This window comes from Scyliorhinus torazame, chromosome 2 (genome assembly GCF_047496885.1).
Source record: "Scyliorhinus torazame isolate Kashiwa2021f chromosome 2, sScyTor2.1, whole genome shotgun sequence".
Lineage (NCBI taxonomy): Eukaryota > Metazoa > Chordata > Chondrichthyes > Carcharhiniformes > Scyliorhinidae > Scyliorhinus > Scyliorhinus torazame.
In genome coordinates this window covers 191,683,260-191,709,505 of record NC_092708.1, presented here as the reverse complement: position 1 = coordinate 191,709,505, position 26,246 = coordinate 191,683,260, and positions in this window count along the sequence as shown.

The following is a 26,246-nucleotide window of genomic DNA, read 5'->3' as shown; positions in this document are numbered from 1 at the left end:
GGTGACATTATCAAGATACGGCAACGTTGCGTGTAAGCCGTACCGGTCAACCATTCGGTCCATCTCGCGTTGGAAGACCGAGACCCTGTTAGTGATACGAAAGGGAACCCTTAAAAAATGATAGAGCCGCCCATCTGCTTCGAAGGCAGTGTATTTGCGGTCACTACTACGGAGGGGTAGCTGATGGTAGGCGGACTTTAGATCCACCGTGGAGAAGACCTTATATTGCGTGATCCTGTTTACCGGGTCGGATATGCGGGGGAGAGGGTACGCATCCAGCTGCGTAAACCTGTTGATGGTCTGACTGTGGTCAATGACCATCCTATGTTTCTCCCCGGTCTTTACCACCACTATTTGAGCTCGCCAGGGACTGTTGCTAGCTTCAATGACTCCTTCCCTCAGTAGCCTTTGGACCTCTGACCTGATGAAGGTCCGGTCCTGGGCACTGTACCGTCTGCTCCTGGTGGCGACGGGTTTGCAATCCGGGGTGAGGTTCGCAAACAGGGAAGGCGGGTCGACCTTAAGGGTCGCGAGGCCGCAATAGTAAGGGGGGGTATAGGGCCGCAGAATTTGAAGGTCAGGCTTTGCAAGTTACATTGGAAGTCCAAACCCAGGAGTGTAGCCGCGCAGAGGTGCGGCAGGACATAAAGGCGGAACTTGTTGAATTTCCTGCCTTGGACAGTGAGGTTTGCTAGGCAGAACCCCTTTATCTCCATCAAGTGTGACCCGGAAGCCAGGGAGATTCTTTGGTTTACAGGGTGGGTAACAAGTGAACAGCGCCTTACCGTGTCGGGGTGTATAAAGCTTTCCGTGCTCCCAGAGTCGATCAGGCAGGACGTCCCGTGGCCGTTGATGAAGACCGTCGTCGTTGCTGTTGCGAGTATCCGAGGTCGATTTTGGTCCCGAGTCACCGAGGCCAGATGAAGTAGTTGCGGATTTTGATCGAGCAGCTTGTTGTCGGCCGTGCTGGGGTCCTGGGGCCCCATCCAAGATGGCATCTCCCATGGTTCGCACATGGTGGTCGGGGATGGACAAAATGGCGGCGGGGATGGACAAAATGGCGGCGCCCATCCGTCCAGCGTGGTGTCCGAGGGGCAAGATGGCCGCGCCCGTGGGTCGCACATGGCCCTAGGATAGGGGGTGGCGGTGAGTGCTGGCCGCCTGGGGCCCGAAGATAAGGTTGCAGCGGCGGTCCGGAGTCGCTGGAGACCGCGGCCACGGCGCGTGCCTGGCAGTCCCCCACAAAATGGCCCTTCTTGCCGCATCCTTTGCAGGTGGAGATGCGGGCCGGGCAGCGCTGGCGGGGGTGCTTTGCCTGCCCACAGAAGAAACAGCGGGGCCCGACGGAGTTCGCGGGCCATCTTACAGCGCAGGCCTGCGGGGACACGGGGAAGGCCTATGGGGCTGCCGCTGCGGTATGCCACGCAGCCCAGGGGGCTGCCGCGCGGTCGGGCGCGTAGGATTGCACGTTTCTGGAGGCAACATCCATGGACCCTGCCAGGGCCCGTGCCTCTCTAAGTCCCAGGGTGTCTTTTTCTAAGAGTCTTTGGCGGATCTCTGAGGAGCTCATACCTGCTACGAAGGCATCCCGGATTAGGAGTTCCGTGTGCTCGCTCCCCGAAACTTGCGGGCAGCCACGGTTTCTGCCCAGCACCAGTAGCGCACGGTAGAACTCCTCCAACGATTCCCCGGGGCTTTGCTATCGAGTTGCAAGCAGGTGACGTGCGTAGTCCTGATTTACAGGGCAGATATAATGTCCTTTTAACAGTTCGATCGCAGCATCGAAGTCCTCCGCCTCCTCGATGAGGGTGTAGATCCCAGGGCTTACCCTTGAGTGCAGGAGATGCAGTTTCTGTTCTCCTGAGGGTGTGCCCCCGGCCGTCTCGAGGTAGCCTTTAAATCACGCCAGCCAGTGCTTAAAAATCGCCGCCGAGTTCTCCGCGTGGGGCCTGAGTTGCAGGCACTCCGGCTTGATTTGGAGATCCATCCTTTCAGCTTAAGAGTAGTCTATTAAATTGATGCACGATCAATTACTATTAAAGACGAGGTAGTAACATAACTGAAGGCTTTAATAGACTAGAACTGTTCCCCAGCAGCTTCGGTACAGATTGAGGGCTGCTGGGACAGCACCGGTTCTTATACCCCGCCTGTCAGGGCGGAGCTACATACCAAACAGCCAATGGTAAACTCCTAGGTTTACCCAATGGTCTACAGCCTCTCGGGTACTGCAATACCTGATAATACCACACCACCGTGTCACGCTATTCATTTAAATGTGCACGTGGGAACCTTTAGAATTTTCCTGCAGTCAATTCTAGTGGAATCTCCCAATCAATTGACAAGAAGAATGCGCACCACGTGATCTATCGTGCAAAAGAATAACAACTAACAACTCAGTTTAAAATGAAAGTTGAGCATTTGTGAGAAGACTGATATTTGTGTGGCAGGAAGAGTTTAATATTACCGAGAAAATAATTAGAGGCTGGAGAAAGACATCTGCTGAACTGTTTTGGGGGAAGACGGTACTACAGAGATAATGTCACTAGACCAGTAATCCAGAGGCCCACGCTAGTGCCCAAGGGACATTGGTTCAAATCACATCATGGCAGCCAGAAATGGTATCGTCAGTTGTTATAAAAATCCACTTGGCTTTGTAGGGAAGGAAATCTACCGCCCTTACCCGGTCTGGCCTATATGTGACTCCAAGCCCACAGCAATGTGGTTGACTCTTAACTGTCCTCTGAAATGGCCGAGCGAGACACTCAGTTCAAAGGCAATGAGGGATGGGCAACAAATGCTGGTCTTGCCGACAGCCCCATGAGATATTTTTAAAAAGCTGGATGGGCCATAGAAGAAGACCGAATATGTGGCCTTGTGTGCAGAAAGAAAATGTCAAAATGGGTTAATGAGCCTCGACAAAATTATCATGTTATCAAATTATCAAAATTATCGACAAAATACACCTGCGGAGTCATCCGACTGCACCCCTCGGAGAAGTAAAGAAAGATGGTGTTCCAGAGTTCATTGTCAGGGTCAGTTGTCGCACAAGGCTTATGGAAAAGTGTGATCTAGTACTCCACCAAAAATTGAAAAAGCTTGGTGTCTGCCACTTGAATTCGACAATGGATTATCAAATTTCCCATTTTGTTATCCAACATCAAGAGAAGGATGCCTATTGATTCGCCGGCATTGGAAATATGGCCAAAACACTGAACAACTTCAAAATGCCAGCAAACAAGGCAGTTACTAAAATGGGTAAAATAAAATTGTAATGACGGCTGGCCAGGAGAAGGTGTAGTTCAGTGCTTCCAGTATGTCTGGAAGATGATATAAAATTAAAAGCAGCGGTGATATTCAAACACAAAGCTCTCCCCAAAGTGAAATGTCAGGAAGGGGGTCTACAATATGTAGACAGTCCAACTAGGGAAGGGGCGGTACTGGACCTGGTATTGGGGAATGAGCCCGGCCAGGTGGTAGAAGTTTCAGTAGGGGAGCATTTCGGGAACAGTGACCACAATTCAGTAAGTTTTAAAGTGCTGGTGGACAAGGATAAGAGTGGTCCGAGGATGAATGTGCTAAATTGGGGGAAGGCTAATTATAACAATATTAGGTGGGAACTGAAGAACATAGATTGGCTGCGGATGTTTGAGGGCAAATCAACATCTGACATGAGGGAGGCTTTCAAGTGTCAGTTGAAAGGAATTCAGGACCGGCATGTTCCTGTGAGGAAGAAGGATAAATACGGCAATTTTCGGGAACCTTGGATAACGAGAGATATTGTAGGCCTCGTCAAAAAGAAAAAGAAGGCATTTGTCAGGGCTAAAAGGCTGGGAACAGACGAAGCCTGTGTGGAATATAAGGAAAGTAGGAAGGAACTTAAGCAAGGAGTCAGGAGGGCTAGAAGGGGTCACGAAAAGTCATTGGCAAATAGGGTTAAGGAAAATCCCAAGGCTTTTTACACGTACATAAAAAGCAAGAGGGTAGCCAGGGAAAGGGTTGGCCCACTGAAGGATGGGCAAGGGAATCTATGTGTGGAGCCAGAGGAAATGGGCGAGGTACTAAATGAATACTTTGCATCAGTATTCGCCAAAGAGAAGGAATTGGTAGATGTTGAGTCTGGAGAAGGGTGTGTAGATAGCCTGGGTCACATTGAGATCCAAAAAGACGATGTGTTGGGTGTCTTAAAAAATATTAAGGTAGATAAGTCCCCAGGGCCTGATGGGATGTACCCCAGAATACTGAAGGAGGCTGGAGAGGAAATTGCTGAGGCCTTGACAGAGATCTTTGGATCCTCACTGTCTTCAGGTGATGTCCCGGAGGACTGGAGAATAGCCAATGTTGTTCCTCTGTTTAAGAAGGGTAGCAAGGATAATCCAGGGAACTACAGGCCAGTGAGCCTTACTTCGGTGGTAGGGAAATTACTGGAGAGAATTCTTCGAGACAGGATCTACTCCCATTTGGAAGCAAATGGACGTATTAGTGAGAGGCAGCATGGTTTTGTGAAGGGGAGGTCGTGTCTCACTAACTTGATAGAGTTTTTCGAGGAGGTCACTAAGATGATTGATTCAGGTAGGGCAGTGGATGTTGTCTATATGGACTTCAGTAAGGCCTTTGACAAGGTCCCTCATGGTAGACTAGTACAAAAGGTGAAGTCACACGGGATCAGGGGTGAGCTGGCAAGGTGGATACAGAACTGGCTAGGTCATAGAAGGCAGAGAGTAGCAATGGAAGGATGCTTTTCTAATTGGAGGGCTGTGACCAGTGGTGTTCCACAGGGATCAGTGCTGGGACCTTTGCTGTTTGTAGTATATATAAATGATTTGGAGGAAAATGTAATTGGTCTGATTAGTAAGTTTGCAGACGACACAAAGGTTGGTGGAATTGTGGATAGCGATGAGGACTGTCAGAGGATACAGCAGGATTTAGATTCTTTGGAGACTTGGGCGGAGAGATGGCAGATGGAGTTTAATCCGGACAAATGTGAGGTAATGCATTTTGGAAGGTCTAATGCAGGTAGGGAATATACAGTGAATGGTAGAACCCTCAAGAGTATTGAAAGTCAGAGAGATCTAGGAGTACAGGTCCACAGGTCACTGAAAGGGGCAACACAGGTGGAGAAGGTAGTCAAGAAGGCATACGGCATGCTTGCCTTCATTGGCCGGGGCCATATAAGAATTGAGTATAAGAATTGGCAAGTCATGTTGCAGCTGTATAGAACCTTAGTTAGGCCACACTTGGAGTGTAGTGTTCAATTCTGGTCGCCACACTACCAGAAGGATGTGGAAGCTTTAGAAAGGGTGCAAAAGAGATTTACCAGAATGTTGCCTGGTATGGAGGGCATTTGCTATGAGGAGCGGTTGAATAAACTCAGTTTGTTCTCACTGGAACGAAGGAGGTTGAGGGGCGACCTGATAGAGGTCTACAAAATTATGAGGGGCATAGACAGAGTGGATAGTCAGAGGCTTTTCCCCAGGGTAGAGGGGTCAATTACTAGGGGGGCATAGGTTTAAGGTGAGAGGGGCAAGGTTTAGAGTAGATGTACAAGGCAAGTTTTTTACACAGCGGGTAGTGGGTGCCTGGAACTCGCTGCCGGAGCGGGTGGTGGAAGCAGGGACAATAGTGACATTTAAGGGGCATCTTGACAAATACATGAATAGGATGGGAATAGAGGGATACGGACCCAGGAAGTGTAGAAGATTGTAGTTTAGTCGGGCAGCATGGTCGGCACGGGCTTGGAGGGCCGAAGGGCCTGTTCCTGTGCTGTACATTTCTTTGTTCTTTGTTCTTGTTCTATCATCCATGTTCACGAGAAAGGCTGAATGGGTGAACGCAGTTGCAAGAAATGGATCAAAGAAGTGTAAAGAAGTGTGGAATTTGAGAACAGGATGACTACGCAAAGAAGAAAGTTCCGGCAAGCGGGGTTCATCAGTGCTGCCTCAGCCACCCGTTTCCCACTGAAGCCCCGTATCTAACCAGAGTCGCGTTAGGTAGCGTTGTGTGCCTCGGTGCTGCGACCGCCGGGAATCACATGGCTAAACGCACTCGTTATGGGACATAGTCCCATTTGGTTAAATCGTGCCTATTATTTCTAAGATGCGAATATCGAATGCGCTTGATGGCACCTAGGCTTGCCAACCCTCCAGGGTTGGCCTGAAGCTCCGGGAAGTGAAGATTAATCTCAAGGACGCTGCTGTTTGCGGCCATAGGGGAAAATCATCGGGATGGGGGTTCTTCTCTGTCATTTTCTTTTAACTTTTTGCCAGATACAAAAATATTGAAAATAAGGAAAACAAAAAGATGCCATCCAATTGGATAAGGAGTCTTTTTGCTTTTCTTTGGCATAGGAAGGCCATATGTCACAAGAATGGATGTGTTGAGTGATTAGTGGCTGGAGCGTGGGAGGCGGGTCATGTGATGAAACCCCTAGGAATACAGTTAATCACAGTTAGTACAGTTATGGGGAGATGGGAAATGTATAAAATCTCATTGAAACCTGCAAGATTCTGATAGAGACGGACAGACTGGATGCAAGGATATTGTTTCCTCTGGCTGGGGGGGGTGGGGTCTAGATTGAGGGGGTCACCGTCTCAGGATACAGGGTAGGCCAATAAGGACTAGATGAGTGATTTAACGTAAAACAGAGTCCTGTTTTGGTTGTGTTTAGCGGGGCGTTTCACAGCACCAAGAGCCACCTCCACCAATCAAACGGCACTCTGTTTTCCTTTGGCCTCAAGCTCAGCTTGGCTGTACAGGAAGAGATCAGGGCGCCATTTTAAAATGATTCCCCAATCTCGGGACCCCCTACCGCAGCCTCCCGACTCCCCCAACGCCCCAACTTACCAGTTAGAGGGTCCTTGAGCCCACCCCCTCACTCCACCTTATAAGGGCAGGGCAACGCTGGGTCCAATCCATGGCAGTGCCAACATGGCACCCAGGCACCTTGGTACTATCAGCCTGGCAACCGGTCAGTGCCCCTCCCAGCCTGGAAGTGCCACCTGGGTACACTGCCAGGGTGCCAGGCTGGCAGTGCCAAGGTGCCCAGGTGGCAGAGGGTGCGCCAGGGTACAACCTTGCCCAAAGCCTGACCACCCTGGGGCTTCCAATGGCCTTTTAGACCCCCCCCCCAAGTGCCAATACGCCTTGTCCACGTTCGTGTTGACCATTGCTAAACAACACCATGGCGAGGTCTCCCAGGCATGGGAGTTCAACCTCGGGCCTTGGGAGAATCTGTCGACAACATATTTAACTGCTAACTTAAATATGCAAATCTGGATTCCGCAAAGCGAGATCCAGATCACGATGTCTCGCAAGATCCCGAGCATACACGTGAAACTGGACCCGGGCCCTCAGGGGGCCATATTCGGGGTGTCGGACCAGCCGGGGTTGGGAACGGGCGGGGAGGCAGATGTTGTAGCCTTTGCTTCGTTGATCGCCCGAAGGCAGATCCTGTTAGGGTGGAGATCAACCTCTCCACCCTGTGCCCTGGCGTGGCGGGGGGACCTGCAGGAATTCTTGACGCTGAACTGAGGGGAACGATGGAGGGGTTCTACAATTCATGGGCGTTATTCATTATGCACTTTCAAGAATTGGATTACATCGAACATTAGTGGTGGGGGTGGAGGGGTGGGGGGGTGTGCGTTGGAAGAGTTGGGGGGAGGAGGGACTGTCTGTGTTAATGGTGACTATGGGTGATTCTTGATTCCTTTTTGCCATTTGTTTATGTTAACATGCGGGCTAATGTTTGGGGTTTGGTGGGAGGATGGGATCGTTGTTATCGATATGGGGATTGACATTATATTCGTTACTGATTATTGTTCATTGTTGGGTGTAAATTTGGGAGAAAATGTGAAAAAGGAGAATAAAAAATATATTTTTTAAAAAGATCCCGAGCGTAGCAATTCCCACCCGAGGCCTCGTGAAAGATTTTTTTTTTTAAATTTAGAGTACCAATTTCATTTTTTCCAATTACGAGGCAATTTAGCGTGGCCAATTGACCTACCCTGCATATCTTTGGGTTGTGGAGGCGAAACCCACGCAAACACGGGGAGAATGCGCAAACTCCACACGGACAGAGACCCAGAGCCGGGATCGAACCTGGGACCTCGGCGCTGTGAGGCAGCAGTGCTAACCACTGTGCCACTGTGCTGTCCCACTCTTGAAAGATTTAACAGCCTCGCCGTGAGGCTGTTCGATCGTGCCGGGTATGGGGAGAGTACTGGAGCATGGTATTAAGTTAGAGGATCGGCCATGATCAAATTGAATGGTGGAGCAGGCTCAATGGGCTGCTCCTATCTTCTATGTTTCTATAGTTGTGTAATGGTCATGGCTTTGGACTAGTCATCCCAGGGCCAGGCTAAATCTTTGGGATTAATCCCCACGGCAGCTGGTGAAATTTTAATTCAATTAATAAACCTGGAATTGGAAAGCGAGTCTCAGTAATGATGACCATGACAACTAACATTGATTGTTGAACAAAGCCCATCTGGTTCACCAATGTCCTTTAGGGAAGGAAATCTGCTGTCCTTACCCGGTCTGGCCTACATGTGACTTCAGACCCACAGCAATGTGGTTGACTCTTAACTGCCCCACTGAAAGACACTCAGTTCAAAGGCAATTAGGGTTGGGCAGCAAATGCTGGGTTCGCCAGGGACACCTATGTCCTATAGAACGGAAACTATCAATCTCTCCTAGGGTTGCCAACTGTAATTAAATGTATTCCTGGAGGTTTCATCACATGATAGAGCAGAGGAGACTTAGGGAGGGACATGATCGAGATGTATAAAATTATGAGGGGCATAGTTAGACATTGGAGTAGAATTAGGCCACTCGACCCATCGAGTCTGCTCCACCATTCAATCATGGCTGATTCTCCTGCCTTCCCCCCATAACGCCTGATCCCCTTATTAATCAAGTGTGGTAAACCGCTGTTGTACTTATATTAGAGGATATACGGTAGAACCTGCACTACAGGTCCACCTGTGGCCCTTGCCTGCTGGCTCCGCCCAGGAGGCAGGGTGTAAATATGCATCTCCTCCAGCTTGCAGCCATTTTGCTAGCTGCTGTGGGAGGCCACACATCTGATACCAATAAAGCCTCAGTTTGGATTCAACTTTCGTCTTTAGTCAAATTGATCGTGCCTCAGTTTACTGGTATCAGATTGGAAGGATGGATCTCCGTATTAAACCATATCGCCTGCAGCTGGATGCACACTCAAGCGACGCCAGAAAGGACTTCCAGCACTGGCTAGCTTGCTTTGAAGCGAATATCAACACGGCGCCAACCCCTGTTCCGGAGGCTCAGAAGATCCAGATCTTATATTCCAGGCTCAGATCCAAATCTTCCCGCTGATCCAGGATGCGCCAAACTACGCCGAAGCCATGACTCGACTCAAGGACAATTACGAGCAAAAGACAAACATGCTCTTCGCCAGGCACGTGCTCGCAACTCGTTCTCAACTACCGGGTGAGTCCATAGAAGGCCTCTGGAGAGCCCTAATCCCACTAGTCCGGGACTGTGACTGCCAGGACGTTACAGCTAAGGAACACTCAAACCTCCTTATGAGGGACGCCTTTGTGACTGGAATTGGGTCAGATATCATATGTCAGCGGCTCCTAGAAGGGGCCACACGTGACCTCGCAGAGACTAAAACGCTAGCGCTCTCCATGACGGTCGCCCTGTGCAACGTCCAGTCCTACGCCCCCAACTGCGCGGCCCGCCCCTCCTACGCTTCATGGACCTCACAGACAGCCGCCCCAGCGGGGGCACTGCCCACCCAATACGCCTGCGCTACACGCCAGCCAGAAAACCCCGGGGGGCCCCGATGCTACTGTTGCGGCCAGCAAAAGCACCCCCGCCAACACTGCCCGGCCCGTGCTGCCCTTTGTAAAGCCTGCGGGAAGAAGGGCCACTTCGCTGCTGTGTTCCAGGCCCGCTCAGTGACCGCGAACGCTCCCACCCCCCCCAGTCATGGACAATGGACACCGCCATCTTCTCCCCCCCCCCCCCCGCCCCCCCCAGACCATGTGCGATCAGTGGGCGGCCCCATTTTCCCCTCAGTGATCTTCAGGCGCCACCATCTTGTCTACCCCTCAGCACATGGACACCACCACGTTCCAGGATCGGAACTTAACGGCCGCCACATTACCCGACGACCATCCAAGGCTCGCTTCCATGTCACTCGACCAGTCTCGCCCGCATAACCTGACCAATGCATTAACCTGCGTAAAAGTCGACGACCATGTGACCTCTTGCCTGCTGGACTCCGGGAGCACCGAGAGCTTTATACACCCGGATACAGTAAGGCGCTGCTCCCTCACGATACAATCCGCCAATCAAAAAATCTCCCTGGCCTCCGGATCTCATTGCGTAGCGATCCGGGGGTACTGTACGGTCACGCTCACAGTCCAGGGCGTAGAATTCCACAACGTCTGCCTCTACGTTTTCCCTAACCTCTGCGCTGCACTTATCCTCGGCCTGGATTTCCGGTGCAAACTCCAGAGCCTAACCCTTAAATTCGGCGGACCCTTACCACCCCTTACTGTGTGCGGTCTCGCGACCCTAAAGGTCGTCCCACCTTCCCTCTTTGCTAATCTAACTCCAGATTGCAATCCCGTCGCCACCAGGAGCAGACGGTACAGCACCCAGGATAAGACCTTCATCAGGTCCGAAGTCCAGTGGTTGCTTCGGGAAGGCATCGTCAAGGCCAGCAACAGCCCTTGGAGAGCTCAAGTGGCAGTAGTTAAATCTGGGGAGAAACACCGAATGGTGGTGGGCTACAGCCAGACCATCAACAGGTACACGCAGCTCGACGCGTATTCCCTCCCACGCATATCTGACATGGTTAACCAGATTGCGCAGTACCGGGTCTTCTCAACGGTGGACCTGAAATCCGCCTACCACCAGCTCCCCATCAGTAAATCGGACCGTCCATATACCGCCTTCGAAGCAGACGGCCGTCTATATCTCTTCCTTAGGGTCCCCTTCGGCGTCATCAATGGGGTCTCGGCCTTCCAAAGGGAGATGGACCGAATGGTTGACCGGTACGGTTTGCGGGCCACGTTTCCGTACCTAGACAATGTCACCATCTGCGGCCATGATCAGCAGGACCACGACGCCAACCTTGCTAAATTTCTCCACACCGCTACTCTCCTCAACCTCACTTACAACAAGGAGAAGTGTGTGTTCTTCACGAACCGCTTAGCCATCCTCGGCTATGTGGTCCAGAACGGAGTTCTGGGGCCCGATCCCGACTGCATGCGCCCCGCCATGGAGCTCCCCCTCCCCCACTGCCCCAATGCCCTCAAACGCTGCCTGGGGTTCTTCTTGTATTACGCTCAGTGGGTCCCAAACTATGCGGACAAGACCCGCCCACTCATTCAGTCCACCCAATTTCCCCTGGCGGCCGAGGCCCAACAGGCCTTCGCCCGGATCAGAGCTGATATTGCCAAGGCCACAATGCACGCTGTAGATGAAACGCTGCCCTTCCAAGTAGAAAGCGACGCATCAGACGTCGCCCTTGCCGCCACCCTCAATCCGGCAGGCAGGCCCGTGGCATTCTTTTCCCGCACCCTTCATGCCTCTGAAATTCGGCACTCATCCGTCAAAAAAGAGGCCCAAGCTATCGTTGAAGCTGTGCGACATTGGAGGCATTACCTGGCCGGCAAGAGATTCACTCTCCTCACAGACCAACGGTCCGTAGCCTTTATGTTCAACAACACACAGCGGGCCAAGATCAAAAATGATCAAATCTTGCGGTGGAGAATCGAGCTCTCCACCTATAATTACGAAATTAGGTATCGCCCTGGCAAACTCAACGAGCCCCCATACGCCCTATCCCGAGGTACATGTGCCAGCGCACAGGAAGACCGACTCTGGACCCTGCACGACAGCCTTTGTCACCCAGGGGTCACTCGGTTGTACCACTTCATTAAGGCACAAAATTTGCCCTACTCCGTCGAGGAAGTAAGGACAATCACCAGGGACTGCCAGGTCTGTGCCGAGTGCAAACCGCACTTCTACCGGCCGGACCGCGCACACCTGGTGAAGGCCTCCCGCCCCTTTGAACGCCTCAGCGTGGATTTCAAAGGCCCCCTCCCCTCCACCGATCGCCACACATATTTCCTCAGTGTGATTGACGAATACTCCCGGTTCCCTTTCGCCATCCCTTGTCCCGACATGACATCTGCCACCTTCATTAAAGCCCTCAATTCGATCTTCACTCTGTTCGGTTTCCCCGCCTACATCCACAGTGACAGGGGATCCTCATTCATGAGTGATGAGCTGCGTCAGTTCCTGCTCAGCAGGGGTATCACCTCCAGCAGAACGACAAGCTACAACCTCCGGGGAAACGGACAGGTAGAAAGGGAGAATGGGACGGTATGGAGGGCCGTCCAACTGGACCTATGGTCCAGAAATCTCCCGGCCTCCCGCTGGCAAGAGGTCCTCCCTGATGCACTACATTGCATTCGCTTGTTACTCTGCACTGCCACTAACAATACACCGCATGAACGTCTTTTAGCCTTCCCCAAGAAGTCCACATCCGGGGTGTCGCTCCCGACTTAGCTCACAGCTCCAGGAACCGTGCTTCTCCGTAAACATGTGCGACTCCACAAGGCGGACCCGTTGGTGGAGAGGGTACACTTGCTCCACGTAAACCCCCAGTACGCCTACGTGGCGTTCCCCGACGGCCGCCAGGATTCTGAGTCCCTCAGGGACCTGGCACCAGCAGGTTCCGCCCCAACACCACCCCTCCCCCCCAGGACCCAGCCCCCTGATTGCCGTCACCACTTTGTCGCTCTCAAAGGACCATCAAGGCCCCGGACCGGCTGAACCTCTGACCGGTCCACTGAACGTCAAGAGACATTGGTTTTGCTCTGTAAATATTAAATTCATTAAAAAAAATATATATATTTTTATTAAAGGTTTTTAACAACACAATTTTTTCCCCTTAAAAACAATAACTCCCCCCCCCCCCGCCGTAACAAAATAACGCAAAATCACCCTGAGCAAGATATATACATGGCAAGATGGTATATTTACATAGCTTTATACACTGGCTCCTGGCCGCATGTGCCACTTCTCCCCACCCTCCATGCCATCACCCGCTCGTCCATCCCCTCAAACAATCTCTCGTTCCCCCCTCCCTCCTCCCGCCCCCCCAGGGTTGCTGCTGCTGCTGATCGACCTTCCTCTAACGCTCCGTGAGATATTCTAGGAACGGTTGCCACCGCCTGTAAAACCCCTGCGCAGCCCCTCTCAAAGCAAACTGAATCCTCTCCAATTTTATGAACCCGCCATGTCATTAATCCAGGCCTCCAGGCTAGGGGGCTTCGCCTCCTTCCACAATAGCAAGACCCTTCGCCGGGCTACTAGGGATGCAAAGGCCAGAATGCCGGCCTCTTTCGCCTCCTGTACTCCTGGCTCATCCACTACTCCAAATATTGCTAGCCCCCAGCTTGGCTTGACCCGGACTTTCACCATCTGAGATATTGCTCCCGCCACTCCTCTCCAGTACCCCTCCAATGTCGGGCATGACCAAAACATATGGACATGGTTCGCCGGGCTCCCTGAACATCTTTCGCATCTATCCTCTACCCCAAAGAACCTACTCAGCCTCGCCCTCGTCAAATGCGCTCTGTGAACCACCTTAAATTGTATCAGACTGAGCCTGGCACACGCGGAAGAGGTATTAACCCTACCCAGGGCGTCGGCCCATAGCCCTTCCTCAATCTCCTCCCCCAGCTCCTCCTCCCATTTACCTTTCAGTTCTTCTACTAGCGCTTCCCCCTCTTCTTTCATCTCTTGGTATATTTCCGACACCTTGCCCTCCCCGACCCATACCCCCGAGATCACCCTATCTTGAACTTCTTGTGCCGGGAGTAACGGAAATTCCCTCACCTGTCGCCTCACAAAAGCCCTCACCTGCATATATCTGAATGCATTTCCCGGGGGTAACTCAAACTTCTCCTCCAGTGCCCCTAGGCTCTCAAATGTCCCGTCAATGAACAGGTCCCCCATTCTTCTAATCCCCGCCCGATGCCAGCCTTGGAACCCCCCATCCATCTTCCCCGGGACAAACCGGTGGTTACCCCTGATCGGGGACCACACCGATGCTCCCATTGCACCCCTGTGCCTTCTCCACTGGCCCCAGATCCTTAGTGTTGCCGCCACCACCGGGCTTGTGGTGTATTTTGTCGGCGAGAGCGGCAGCGGTGCCGTTACCAACGCCCCCAGACTCGTTCCTTTACAGGACGCCATCTCCATCCTCTTCCATGCCGCCCCCTCTCCCTCCATGACCCACTTGCGGATCATCGCCACGTTTGCTGCCCAGTAGTAGCTCCCTAGGTTTGGCAAAGCCAACCCTCCTCGGTCCCTATTGTGTTCCAGGAACCCTCTCCTAACCCTCGGGGTCTTATTTCCCCACACAAACCCCATAATACTCCTACCTACTCTCTTGAAAAAGCCCTTGGTGATCACGATGGGGAGGCACTGAAACACAAACAAAAACCTGGGAAGGACCACCATTTTGACCGACTGCACCCTACCCGCCAGCGAGAGCGGGAGCATGTCCCATCTTTTAAAATCCTCCTCTATTTGCTCCACCAACCTCGTCAAATTCAGTTTATGTAGGGCCCCCCAACTCCTGGCTATCTGGATCCCCAGTTACCGAAAACCCCTCTCCGCCCTCCTCAGCGGTAGGTCCCCTATCTCTCTTTCTTGGTCCCCTGCCTGTAATACAAAAAGCTCACTCTTCCCTACATTAAGCTTGTAGCCCGAGAACTCCCCAAACTCCTTCAGAGTCTGCATGACCTCCACCACCCCCTCCATTGGGTCCGCCACGTATAGCAGCAGGTCATCCGCGTAGAGCGATACCCGATGCTCTTCTCCCCCGCGGACTATCCCCCTCCATTTATTAGACTCCCTAAGTGATATGGCCAAGGGTTCGATCGCCAATGCAAATCCCACCTGCCTCGTCCCTCGGTACAGCCGAAAGTACTCCGACCTCCGCCGGTTCGTCACTACACTCGCCACCGGGGGTGCTGTAAAGGAGCTTAACCCATCTGATAAACCCTCCCCCGAACCCAAACCTGCGCAATACCTCCCAGAGGTACTCCCACTCCACTCGGTCAAAGGCTTTTTCCGCGTCCATAGCTGCCACTATCTCCGCCTCTCCCGCCTCCGATGTCATCATTATCACGTTTAAGAGCTGCCGCACATTGGTATTTAACTGCCTGCCCTTTACGAATCCCGTTTGGTCCTCATGAATCACCCCCGGGACACAGTCCTCAATCCTGGTGGCCAATACTTTTGCCAATAGCTTAGCATCCACATTGAAGAGCGAAATCGGCCTGTACGATCCACATTGCAATGGATCCTTGTCTCGCTTTAGAATCAAGGAGATTGTCGCCTCCGACATTGTCTGGGGCAGGGTTCCCTCCTCTCTTGCCTCGTTAAAGGTCCTCACTAGTAGCGGGTCCACATATTTTCTATAGAACTCCACCGGGAACCCGTCCGGCCCCGGGGCCTTCCCCGCCTGCATGCTCCCCAAACCCTTACTCAACTCCTCCAACCCAATTGGTGCCCCCAAACCAAACGCCTCTTGCTCCTCCACCCTCGGGAACCTCAGTTGGTCCAGGAATCGTCTCATCCCCCCTTCCCCCCCTGGGGGCTGGGATCTATACAGCTCTTCATAGAAGGCCTTAAATACTTTATTTATTTTCGTTGCACTTCGAACCGTGGCTCCCCTTCCATCTTTGATTCCCCCTATTTCCCTCGCTGCCGCCCTCTTACGGAGCTGGTGCGCCAGCATCCGACTAGCCTTTTCCCCGTACTCGTACGTCGCCCCCTGCGCCTTCCTCCACTGTGCCTCCGCCTTGCCCGTGGTCAGCAGGTCAAACTCCGTCTGGAGCCGTCACCTTTCCCCAAGTAATCTTTCCTCCGGAGCCTCTGCGTATCTCCTGTCCAGTCGCAAGATCTCCCCCACTAACCTCTCCCTTTCCATGCCCTCTGTATTCTCCCTATGAGCCCTGATGGAGATCAGCTCTCCCCTGATCACCGCCTTCAACGCCTCCCATACCACCCCCACTCGCACCTCCCCGTTGTCGTTGACCTCCAAGTACCTTTCAACACACCCCCTCACCTTCCCACACACCACCTCATCAGCCAGCAGTCCCACATCCAGCCGCCACAGCGGGCGTTGGTCCCTCTCCTCTCCCAGCTCCAGTTCCACCCAGTGCGGGGCATGGTCCGAAACAGCTATAGCCGAATACTCCGTCCCCTCTATCCTCGGGATGAGCACCCTACCCAGAACAAAGAAATCTATCCGGGAGTAGGCTTTGTGTACATGGGAAAAGAAAGAAAATTCCCTGGCCTGCGGCCTTGCAAACCTCCATGGGTCCACTCCCCCCATCTGGTCCATAAACCCCCTGAGCACCTTGGCCGCCGCCGGCCTCTTTCCAGTCCTTGATCTAGAGCGGTCCAGTGCTGGATCCAACACTGTATTAAAGTCCCCTCCCATTATCAGTCCTCCTACCTCCAGGTCCGGAATGCGCCCCAAAATGCACTTCATAAATCCAGCATCATCCCAGTTCGGGGCGTATACATTTACCAACACCACCCACGTCCCTTGCAACCTCCCACTCACCATCACATATCTCCCTCCATTATCCGCTACGATAATCTTGGCCTCAAATGACACACGCTTTCCCACCAGAATTGCCACCCCTCTATTTTTCGCGCCCAATCCCGAGTGAAATACCTGTCCTACCCATCCCTTTCTTAACCTGACCTGGTCCGCCACCCTGCCTTCAGTCCCTTCAGGTGCGCGAACACTTGAGCCCTCTTCACCGGCCCATTCAGGCCCCTCACGCTCCACGTTATCAGCCGGATTGGAGGGACTCTCCTCCCCCCCCCCCCCCGCCGACTAGCCATCTCCTTTTGGGCCAGTCCCTTGTCCGCGTCTCCCTCACTCTCCAGTCCCCCAACCGGGGGACCCCCGTCCCGACCACCTCTTCTGTGTCCCATTCTCTTTCAGCCAGTGCAGCAGCAACCCTTTTTCCCCCCCCCTTCCCTCCTCCCTCCTCTCCCCCCCCTTCCCCCCTCCCCTCCCCCCCCACTAGATCCCCGTCTAGCTTTTTTGCTCCCCCCATATCCCTCCCGTAAGTCAGCTGACACCTGCTGACCCCGGCTTCCCCCGCCATCCCTTTGACCCCCCTCCCATGTGGGAGTCTCCCAATCAATGTACATTCCTTCGTTCCCCTTCCCGCCTTTCTTGCCGCGCGCGGGAAAAAAAAAACGCGCTTTCCAGAGCCTGCCCCGCCCCCCCATGGTGCCTCCTGTCGTGGCCTTGTCTCCCTCCCCCAGCCCATATAGCATTTCCTACGTGTGGTTGACCCCCTATATACAACAACCATCATACTTCAACCCTCAAACACCCCCCACCCTCACAAAGCCTCAAATAGAGTCCAACGTTTCAGTTTGTATAAAGGTCCACGCCTCTTCGGGCGTTTCGAAGTAGTGGTGTTGGCCATTATGTGTAACCCACAGTCGCACTGGCTGCAACATTCCAAATTTCACTCCTTTCCGATGCAGCACCGCTTTGGCCCGGTTGAAACCCGCTCTCCGCTTAGCGACCTCTGTGCTCCAGTCCGGATATATTCTGATCTCTGCATTGTCCCACTTGCTGCTCCGCTCCTTCTTGGCCCATTTCAGGACCCTCTCTCTGTCCGTAAACCGGTGAAATCTCACCACCATCGCCCTTGGCGGCTCATTTGCCTTGGGCTTCCTCGCCAGCACTCGGTGCGCCCCATCCAGCTCCAGCAATCTCGGAGGGGCCTCCGCACCCATCAGCGTCCCGATCATTGTGCCCGCATATGCCGCGGCGTCGGCCCCCTCCACTCCTTCTGGGAGACCCAGGATCCTCAAATTGTTTCTCCTCGACCTGTTCTCCAGGTCTTCGTGTCTTCCCGCCCACGTCTTGTGTAGCGCCTCGTGCCGCTCCACTCTCTCCGCCAGGCCCACAAGCTCGTCGTCGTTCTCTCACTTTTTCCTGGATCTCCTGGATCTTCACCTCTTGGGCTTTCTGGGTTGCCCCAAGTCCTTCAATTATTGCCAGCATAGGCGCCACCATCTCCTTGCGCAGCTCCTCGAAGCAGCGCTTGATGAACTCCTGCATCTCCTCTTTGTCCGTGGGCACCGCCATTTTGCTTTTTATTTCTTTCTTCTCCCGCTGCTCCAGGGCCGCTTTTTTCACCGTTTCACTGCGGATCCGGTCCATGCAGGTTAGTAGGGGACCTCTCTCCTTCCTTCGCCATGGGTTGTCTATATCAAAGGTTCCGTTGGGGCTCCGTTAGCGAGCCCAAAAGTCCGTCTTCGCGGGAGCTGCCGAATCGTGCGGCTTAGCTCCGCATCGCCGCAACCGGAAGTCCTAAATATTAAATTCATGATTGTATATAATTATCCACCACCCCCGCCGGACTCAATTTTAACAGGGGGTGAATGTGGTAAACAACTGTTGTACTTATATTAGAGGTTGTACGGTAGAACCTGCACTACAGGTCCACCTGTGGCCCCTGCCTGCTGACTCCGCCCAGGAGGCGGGGTATAAATATGCCTGTCCTCCAGCTCGCAGCCATTTCGCCAGCTGCTGTGGGAGGCCACACATCTGATACTAATAAAGCCTCAGTTTGGATTCAACTTTCGCCTCCAGTCAAATTGATCGTGCCTCATCAAGAACCTATTTCTCTCTGTGTTAAAGACACCTGGAGGGTGGCCGAACCCAAATCACTCCTCACAGGACATAACTCCGGGAATTAGTCCAAGGAACAGTTTTTTTTTTTCTTTTTTAAAATAAATTTAGAGTACCCAATTATTTCTTTTTTCCAATTAAGGGGCAATTTAGCGTGGCCAATCCACCTACCCTGCACATCTTTTGGGTTGTGGGGGTGAAACCCACGCAAACACGGGGATAATGTGCAAACTCCACATGGACAGTGACCCAGGGCCGGGATTCGAACCCGGGTCCTCAGCGCCATAGGCAGCAATGCTAACCACTGTGCCACCGTGCTGCCCGTAAGGAACTGTTATAACCCGCATGGGCCTTACAGAGTAGATGAGGGGCAGTAGGTTTAGATCTGTAGTACCCTCAATAACGACACTTAGAGTGTGAACAGTAAAGAAGGCTTTAATAAACAAAGAACTAGACTAGTGCCGAGACGTGTGCTAACTGCTGCACTGCCCACAAGGCGGCCCCTTATATATGGCTCCCAGATGGGCGGAGCCGGAGGCGGAGTTCTCCAGGGTTCCAAGCCCGGTCTTAAAGGGGACATCACTTTACATGATGATGTTGCTCGTTTTAGCCTTAGTTTAATTGCTCTTGTTCTGTCACCTTTGCTCTTGAGTCACCAGGTATCTTTCTGATACCGCCACATGGTACAAGTCCGAGTAATGATTAATAATCCAACACACCGCTTAGTGAGAGTTAAATCAACGCTCATTTATTATATACAGCAACTAATACTTATACATTAATTCTACTTTTAAGCTACTTCCTACAACTAACAGGCCAATACTTAACTTTGGAAATGGCCCACCAGGTCAGGGAAACGAATGGCCTTTCGAATGGGTTCTGAGCCTGCGGGATTCAAAGCTGGTACAGGTCGATAGTCAGGAGTGTCTATCTGGTAGCGATCGTTGGAGTAAAACTTACGTTCTCTTGCAGAAGGGTCTCTAAGGGTGCGGAGAGGAGAAGAAGGGAAGAAGGGTCGATTTGAACTTGGACTCTATTCTTATAGTCCCCAGGGGCTTCCCGCCTCTCGGGGTGGACCTCGTACCTGGTTCCAAGTGATTGGACTTGGTCCCAATCACTTGGTTCGATATTCACCATGCTGGAGCGATTCCTTGATCGAGGGGTGGTCGTTTACCTCTCTTTGTGTAAGATCCTGCTGGCGCCGAATAGTCTGGGTCGTCTTTGTGTTACTAATTTGTAGCATATTGTTCCCGGTATTGCTACTTTATATGCAGATGGCTGGGGTGTTGTTATGTTGATGGCTGCAGGTATCGATTCGGTCTGGTTTCCCAAGAGGCGAATACACTGTTTTACCTGCAGCTGTCTGTTTGAGTCCTGTTGGCTGATTTTCCCATCAGCCTCTTCCATTCGCCATTTTAAATCGGGGTTTGGCCATTCTAATCGGGAGTTAGCCATTTTAAGCGGCTTCATCCCTCCTTGTGATCCTAACGCGAAGCGTGAAGGATCACATCATTTTTGTTACTTTCCATTCCCTGACCGGGGCGGACACCTCCTACATGGCCTCTGCACTGACCATAGCTATGCACAAAAATTTTTAACTAACAATTCTAAGGGCGCTATGTCAGACAAGGACATGCATTACAAAACAACAAACTTGGAACCTCTAATTTATCCTTAATATACTACCCTCGCTAAACATTCCATTATCCTACCTTCCTCAATCATACAACAAAAATCACAGCATTTCATACAGTCTTTCCTGGTTTGGCAGTCAAGCTCAGGATCATACAATTTTTATTTTTTTTCATGAAAAAGTTTTTAACATCTCTTTATTTACAACAACAACAATAAACGCAGGTGAATGCACTTTATTATTTTATTATAGATCGCGGGGGTCGGGGGTCTGGTCGTAACCAAATATAGGGGATCTGATCCTATATACCGGGGTTCGAGCGCGGTAGGCTCTCCTTCTCCATTTACGTAGGCGCATAGTCTGCACTACACAGCAGAGTATCGCCAATGCTAACAGTGTTTCAATCACATAGGACAGGGAGTACCAGGTTATGAACCTGGCACACCAGGAAGATGCAGTGTCACTGGTGACTGGGCTCTGGGTACTGCGGGGCAGTGAAACATTGACGGCTAGGGGGTTTGAAGTCATGGGGTTCGCAGTCACGCGCAACCAAATGTCCAAAAATAGTTTGTTGATCACGATGAAGGAAGTCCTCATAGCTGTCCTCTTTCCTTCCCTTTCTTCTCTTCTCTTTATTTTCTCCGATCCTGGAGCTTCTGGAGTTCTGTAGAAACAAACATAGTGTCTGTAACTATCTTTCCTTAATATCTGGAATGCTAGTGTGTCTGTCCTTTACTCCCGTTATAATTGGTCACTATGTTTGACTCCCTTATTTTTTTTTTCCAAAAACAAATTTTAGGACACGGCACACTTCCCAATCATGAACCAGTGCTGAGTTACCATCCAAATGTTCCAGGATGTAAATAGCAGATGGCGGGCAACCTAAAGGTTCCCTAAACAAACAAAACTTTTTGAAATGAAAAATGCCAAATGAGGTGCGTATGGGCTGCGACGGGTAAGATTTGGATGGAGTCCCCGGGTAGGACGGCTACCAATGCCGTATCTCCCCTACCCGAGCGTGATTGACCAATGGGGGGGTCCCCAGGCAGGGCGGGTCTCACGCCGTTTCTCCACTGCCTGAGCAACCGACAAGAACGGGCAAAAATGTAGTCATCGTGGTGGGGCTGCCGTAGTGGTTCTATCCCTCGAACCAGAAGGGCAGTTACGATCGGGCATCTGATACCCGAACAAGTATCAGCTGAAAAGCTAGTTCCTCTGAACAAGCGTGTGGTCTCGTCGGACATACAACATGTAACAAACGTACAAACAACATAAACATTCTGCAGGTTCCATCAGGAAGGACAACACTTTTCCCAAGCGGTTCCTTTCAAAACATCATCTGGAGGTAAGTCAACCTTTAAAAGCACTTCTCTTTGCAGGGGCAGGCCAGTCGATTTCGGTGGCGTGAGAGCAGCTGGTTAGTCAGTTTCAGCGGGAGCATTGCGGAAGGAGGTTGCTGGGAGGTAAGTCAACCTTTAAAAGCACTTCTCTTTGCAGGGGCAGGCCAGTCGATTTCGGCGGCGTGAGAGCAGCTGGTTAGTCAGTTTCAGCGGGAGCATTGCGGAAGGAGGTTGCTGGGAGGTAAGTCAACCTTTAAAAGCACTTCTCTTTGCAGGGGCAGGCCAGTCGATTTCGGCGGCGTGAGAGCAGCTGGTTAGTCAGTTTCAGCGGGAGCATTGCGGAAGGAGGTTGCTGGGAGGTAAGTCAACCTTTAAAAGCACTTCTCTTTGCAGGGGCAGGCCAGTCGATTTCGGCGGCGTGAGAGCAGCTGGTTAGTCAGTTTCAGCGGGAGCATTGCGGAAGGAGGTTGCTGGGAGGTAAGTCAACCTTTAAAAGCACTTCTCTTTGCAGGGGCAGGCCAGTCGATTTCGGCGGCGTGAGAGCAGCTGGTTAGTCAGTTTCAGCGGGAGCATTGCGGAAGGAGGTTGCTGGGAGGTAAGTCAACCTTTAAAAGCACTTCTCTTTGCAGGGGCAGGCCAGTCGATTTCGGCGGCGTGAGAGCAGCTGGTTAGTCAGTTTCAGCGGGAGCATTGCGGAAGGAGGTTGCTGGGAGGTAAGTCAACCTTTAAAAGCACTTCTCTTTGCAGGGGCAGGCCAGTCGATTTCGGCGGCGTGAGAGCAGCTGGTTAGTCAGTTTCAGCGGGAGCATTGCGGAAGGAGGTTGCTGGGAGGTAAGTCAACCTTTAAAAGCACTTCTCTTTGCAGGGGCAGGCCAGTCGATTTCGGCGGCGTGAGAGCAGCTGGTTAGTCAGTTTCAGCGGGAGCATTGCGGAAGGAGGTTGCTGGGAGGTAAGTCAACCTTTAAAAGCACTTCTCTTTGCAGGGGCAGGCCAGTCGATTTCGGCGGCGTGAGAGCAGCTGGTTAGTCAGTTTCAGCGGGAGCATTGCGGAAGGAGGTTGCTGGGAGGTAAGTCAACCTTTAAAAGCACTTCTCTTTGCAGGGGCAGGCCAGTCGATTTCGGCGGCGTGAGAGCAGCTGGTTAGTCAGTTTCAGCGGGAGCATTGCGGAAGGAGGTTGCTGGGAGGTAAGTCAACCTTTAAAAGCACTTCTCTTTGCAGGGGCAGGCCAGTCGATTTCGGCGGCGTGAGAGCAGCTGGTTAGTCAGTTTCAGCGGGAGCATTGCGGAAGGAGGTTGCTGGGAGGTAAGTCAACCTTTAAAAGCACTTCTCTTTGCAGGGGCAGGCCAGTCGATTTCGGCGGCGTGAGAGCAGCTGGTTAGTCAGTTTCAGCGGGAGCATTGCGGAAGGAGGTTGCTGGGAGGTAAGTCAACCTTTAAAAGCACTTCTCTTTGCAGGGGCAGGCCAGTCGATTTCGGCGGCGTGAGAGCAGCTGGTTAGTCAGTTTCAGCGGGAGCATTGCGGAAGGAGGTTGCTGGGAGGTAAGTCAACCTTTAAAAGCACTTCTCTTTGCAGGGGCAGGCCAGTCGATTTCGGCGGCGTGAGAGCAGCTGGTTAGTCAGTTTCAGCGGGAGCATTGTGGAAGGAGGTTGCTGGGAGGTAAGTCAACCTTTAAAAGCACTTCTCTTTGCAGGGGCAGGCCAGTCGATTTCGGCGGCGTGAGAGCAGCTGGTTAGTCAGTTTCAGCGGGAGCATTGCGGAAGGAGGTTGCTGGGAGGTAAGTCAACCTTTAAAAGCACTTCTCTTTGCAGGGGCAGGCCAGTCAATTTCGGCGGCGTGAGAGCAGCTGGTTAGTCAGTTTCAGCGGGAGCATTGCGGAAGGAGGTTGCTGGGAGGTAAGTCAACCTTTAAAAGCACTTCTCTTTGCAGGGGCAGGCCAGTCGATTTTGGCGGGAGCGGAGCTGGCTGGTTAGTCAGTTTCAGCAGGAGCTGAGAATTTTTCTTTTTTTTTTAAAATTAGTTTTTTAGGCGGGAACAGGAAATCGACCCGCGGACGTCTGGGAAGACCCTCACCAATAAATTCTGGTGGAGAGGAAACCCGAGACACTACACTTGTAGTGTCTCCCACCCGCCCTCCTCCTCTAACCTAATAATAAAACCCTTTGGTCTGAGGTAAGTACCATATTTTTATTATATTATTATTATTTTTTATAAAAATTTAATTTAGTTGTTAGCCAGATCTTGGTAGAAAGTTAGAGGAATGGCAGGGAAGGGAGTGCAATGTTCCTCCTGCAGGATGTTTGAGGTGAGGGATGCAGTTAGTGTCCCTGCTGATTTTACCTGCAGGAAGTGCTGCCATCTCCAGCTCCTCCAAGACCGAGTTAGGGAACTGGAGCTGGAGTTGGAAGAACTTCGGATCATTCGGGAGGCAGAAGGGGTCATAGATAGCAGCTTCAGGGAATTAGTTACACCAAAGATTGGAGATAGGTGGGTAACTGTAAGAGGGACTGGGAAAAAACAGTCAGTGCAGGGATCCCCTGCGGTCGTTCCCCTGAGAAACAAGTATACCGCTTTGGATACTTGTGGGGGGGACGACTTACCAGGGGTAAGCCATGGGGTACGGGCCTCTGGCACGGAGTCTGTCCCTGTTGCTCAGAAGGGAAGGGGGGAGAGGAGCAGAGCATTAGTAATTGGGGACTCTATAGTCAGGGGCACAGATAGGAGATTTTGTGGGAGCGTGAGAGACTCACGTTTGGTATGTTGCCTCCCAGGTGCAAGGGTACGTGATGTCTCGGATCGTGTTTTCCGGGTCCTTATGGGGGAGGGGGAGCAGCCCCAAGTCATGGTCCACATTGGCACCAACGACATAGGTAGGAAAGGGGACAAGGATGTCAGGCAGGCTTTCAGGGAGCTAGGATGGAAGCTCAGAACTAGTACAAACAGAGTTGTTATCTCTGGGTTGTTGCCCGTGCCACGTGATAGTGAGATGAGGAATAGGGAGAGAGAGCATTTAAACACGTGGCTACAGGGATGGTGCAGGCAGGAGGGTTTCAGATTTTTGGATAACTGGGGCTCTTTCTGGGGAAGGTGGGACCTCTACAGACAGGATGGTCTACATCTGAACCTGAGGGGCACAAATATCCTGGGGGGGAGATTTGTTAGTGCTCTTTGGGGGGGTTTAAACTAATGCAGCACGGGCATGGGAACCTGGATTGTAGTTTTAGGGTAAGGGAGAATGAGAGTATAGAGGTCAGGAGCACAGATTTGACGTCGCAGGAGGGGGCCAGCGTTCAGGTAGGTGGTTTGAAGTGTGTCTACTTCAATGCCAGGAGTATACGAAACAAGGTAGGGGAACTGGCAGCGTGGGTTGGTACCTGGGACTTCGATGTTGTGGCCATTTCGGAGACATGGATAGAGCAGGGACAGGAATGGATGTTGCAGGTTCCGGGGTTTAGGTGTTTTAGTAAGCTCAGAGAAGGAGGCAAAAGAGGGGGAGGTGTGGCGCTGCTAGTCAAGAGCAGTATTACGGTGGCGGAGAGGATGCTAGATGGGGACTCTTCCGAGGTAGTATTGGCTGAAGTTAGAAACAGGAAAGGAGAGGTCACCCTGTTGGGAGTTTTTTATAGGCCTCCTAATAGTTCTAGGGATGTAGAGGAAAGGATGGCGAAGATGATTCTGGATATGAGCGAAAGTAACAGGGTAGTTATTATGGGAGACTTTAACTTTCCAAATATTGACTGGAAAATATATAGTTTGAGTACAATAGATGGGTCGTTTTTTGTACAGTGTGTGCAGGAGGGTTTCCTGAAACAATATGTTGACAGGCCAACAAGAGGCGAGGCCACGTTGGATTTGGTTTTAGGTAATGAACCAGGCCAGGTGTTGGATTTGGAGGTAGGAGAGCACTTTGGGGACAGTGACCACAATTCGGTGACGTTTACGTTAATGATGGAAAGGGATAAGTATACACCGCAGGGCAAGAGTTATAGCTGGGGGAAGGGCAATTATGATGCCATTAGACGTGACTTGGGGGGGATAAGGTGGAGAAGTAGGCTGCAAGTGTTGGGCACACTGGATAAGTGGGGCTTGTTCAAGGATCAGCTACTGCGTGTTCTTGATAAGTATGTACCGGTCAGACAGGGAGGAAGGCGTCGAGCGAGGGAACCGTGGTTTACCAAGGAAGTGGAATCTCTTGTTAAGAGGAAGAAGGAGGCCTATGTGAAGATGAAGTGTGAAGTTTCGGTTGGGGCGATGGATAGTTACAAGGTAGCGAGGAAGGATCTAAAGAGAGAGCTAAGACGAGCAAGGAGGGGACATGAGAAGTATTTGGCAGGAAGGATCAAGGAAAACCCAAAAGCTTTCTATAGGTATGTCAGGAATAAGCGAATGACTAGGGAAAGAGTAGGACCAGTCAAGGACAGGGATGGGAAATTGTGTGTGGAGTCTGAAGAGATAGGCGAGATACTAAATGAATATTTTTCGTCAGTATTTACTCAGGAAAAAGATAATGTTGTGGAGGAGAATGCTGAG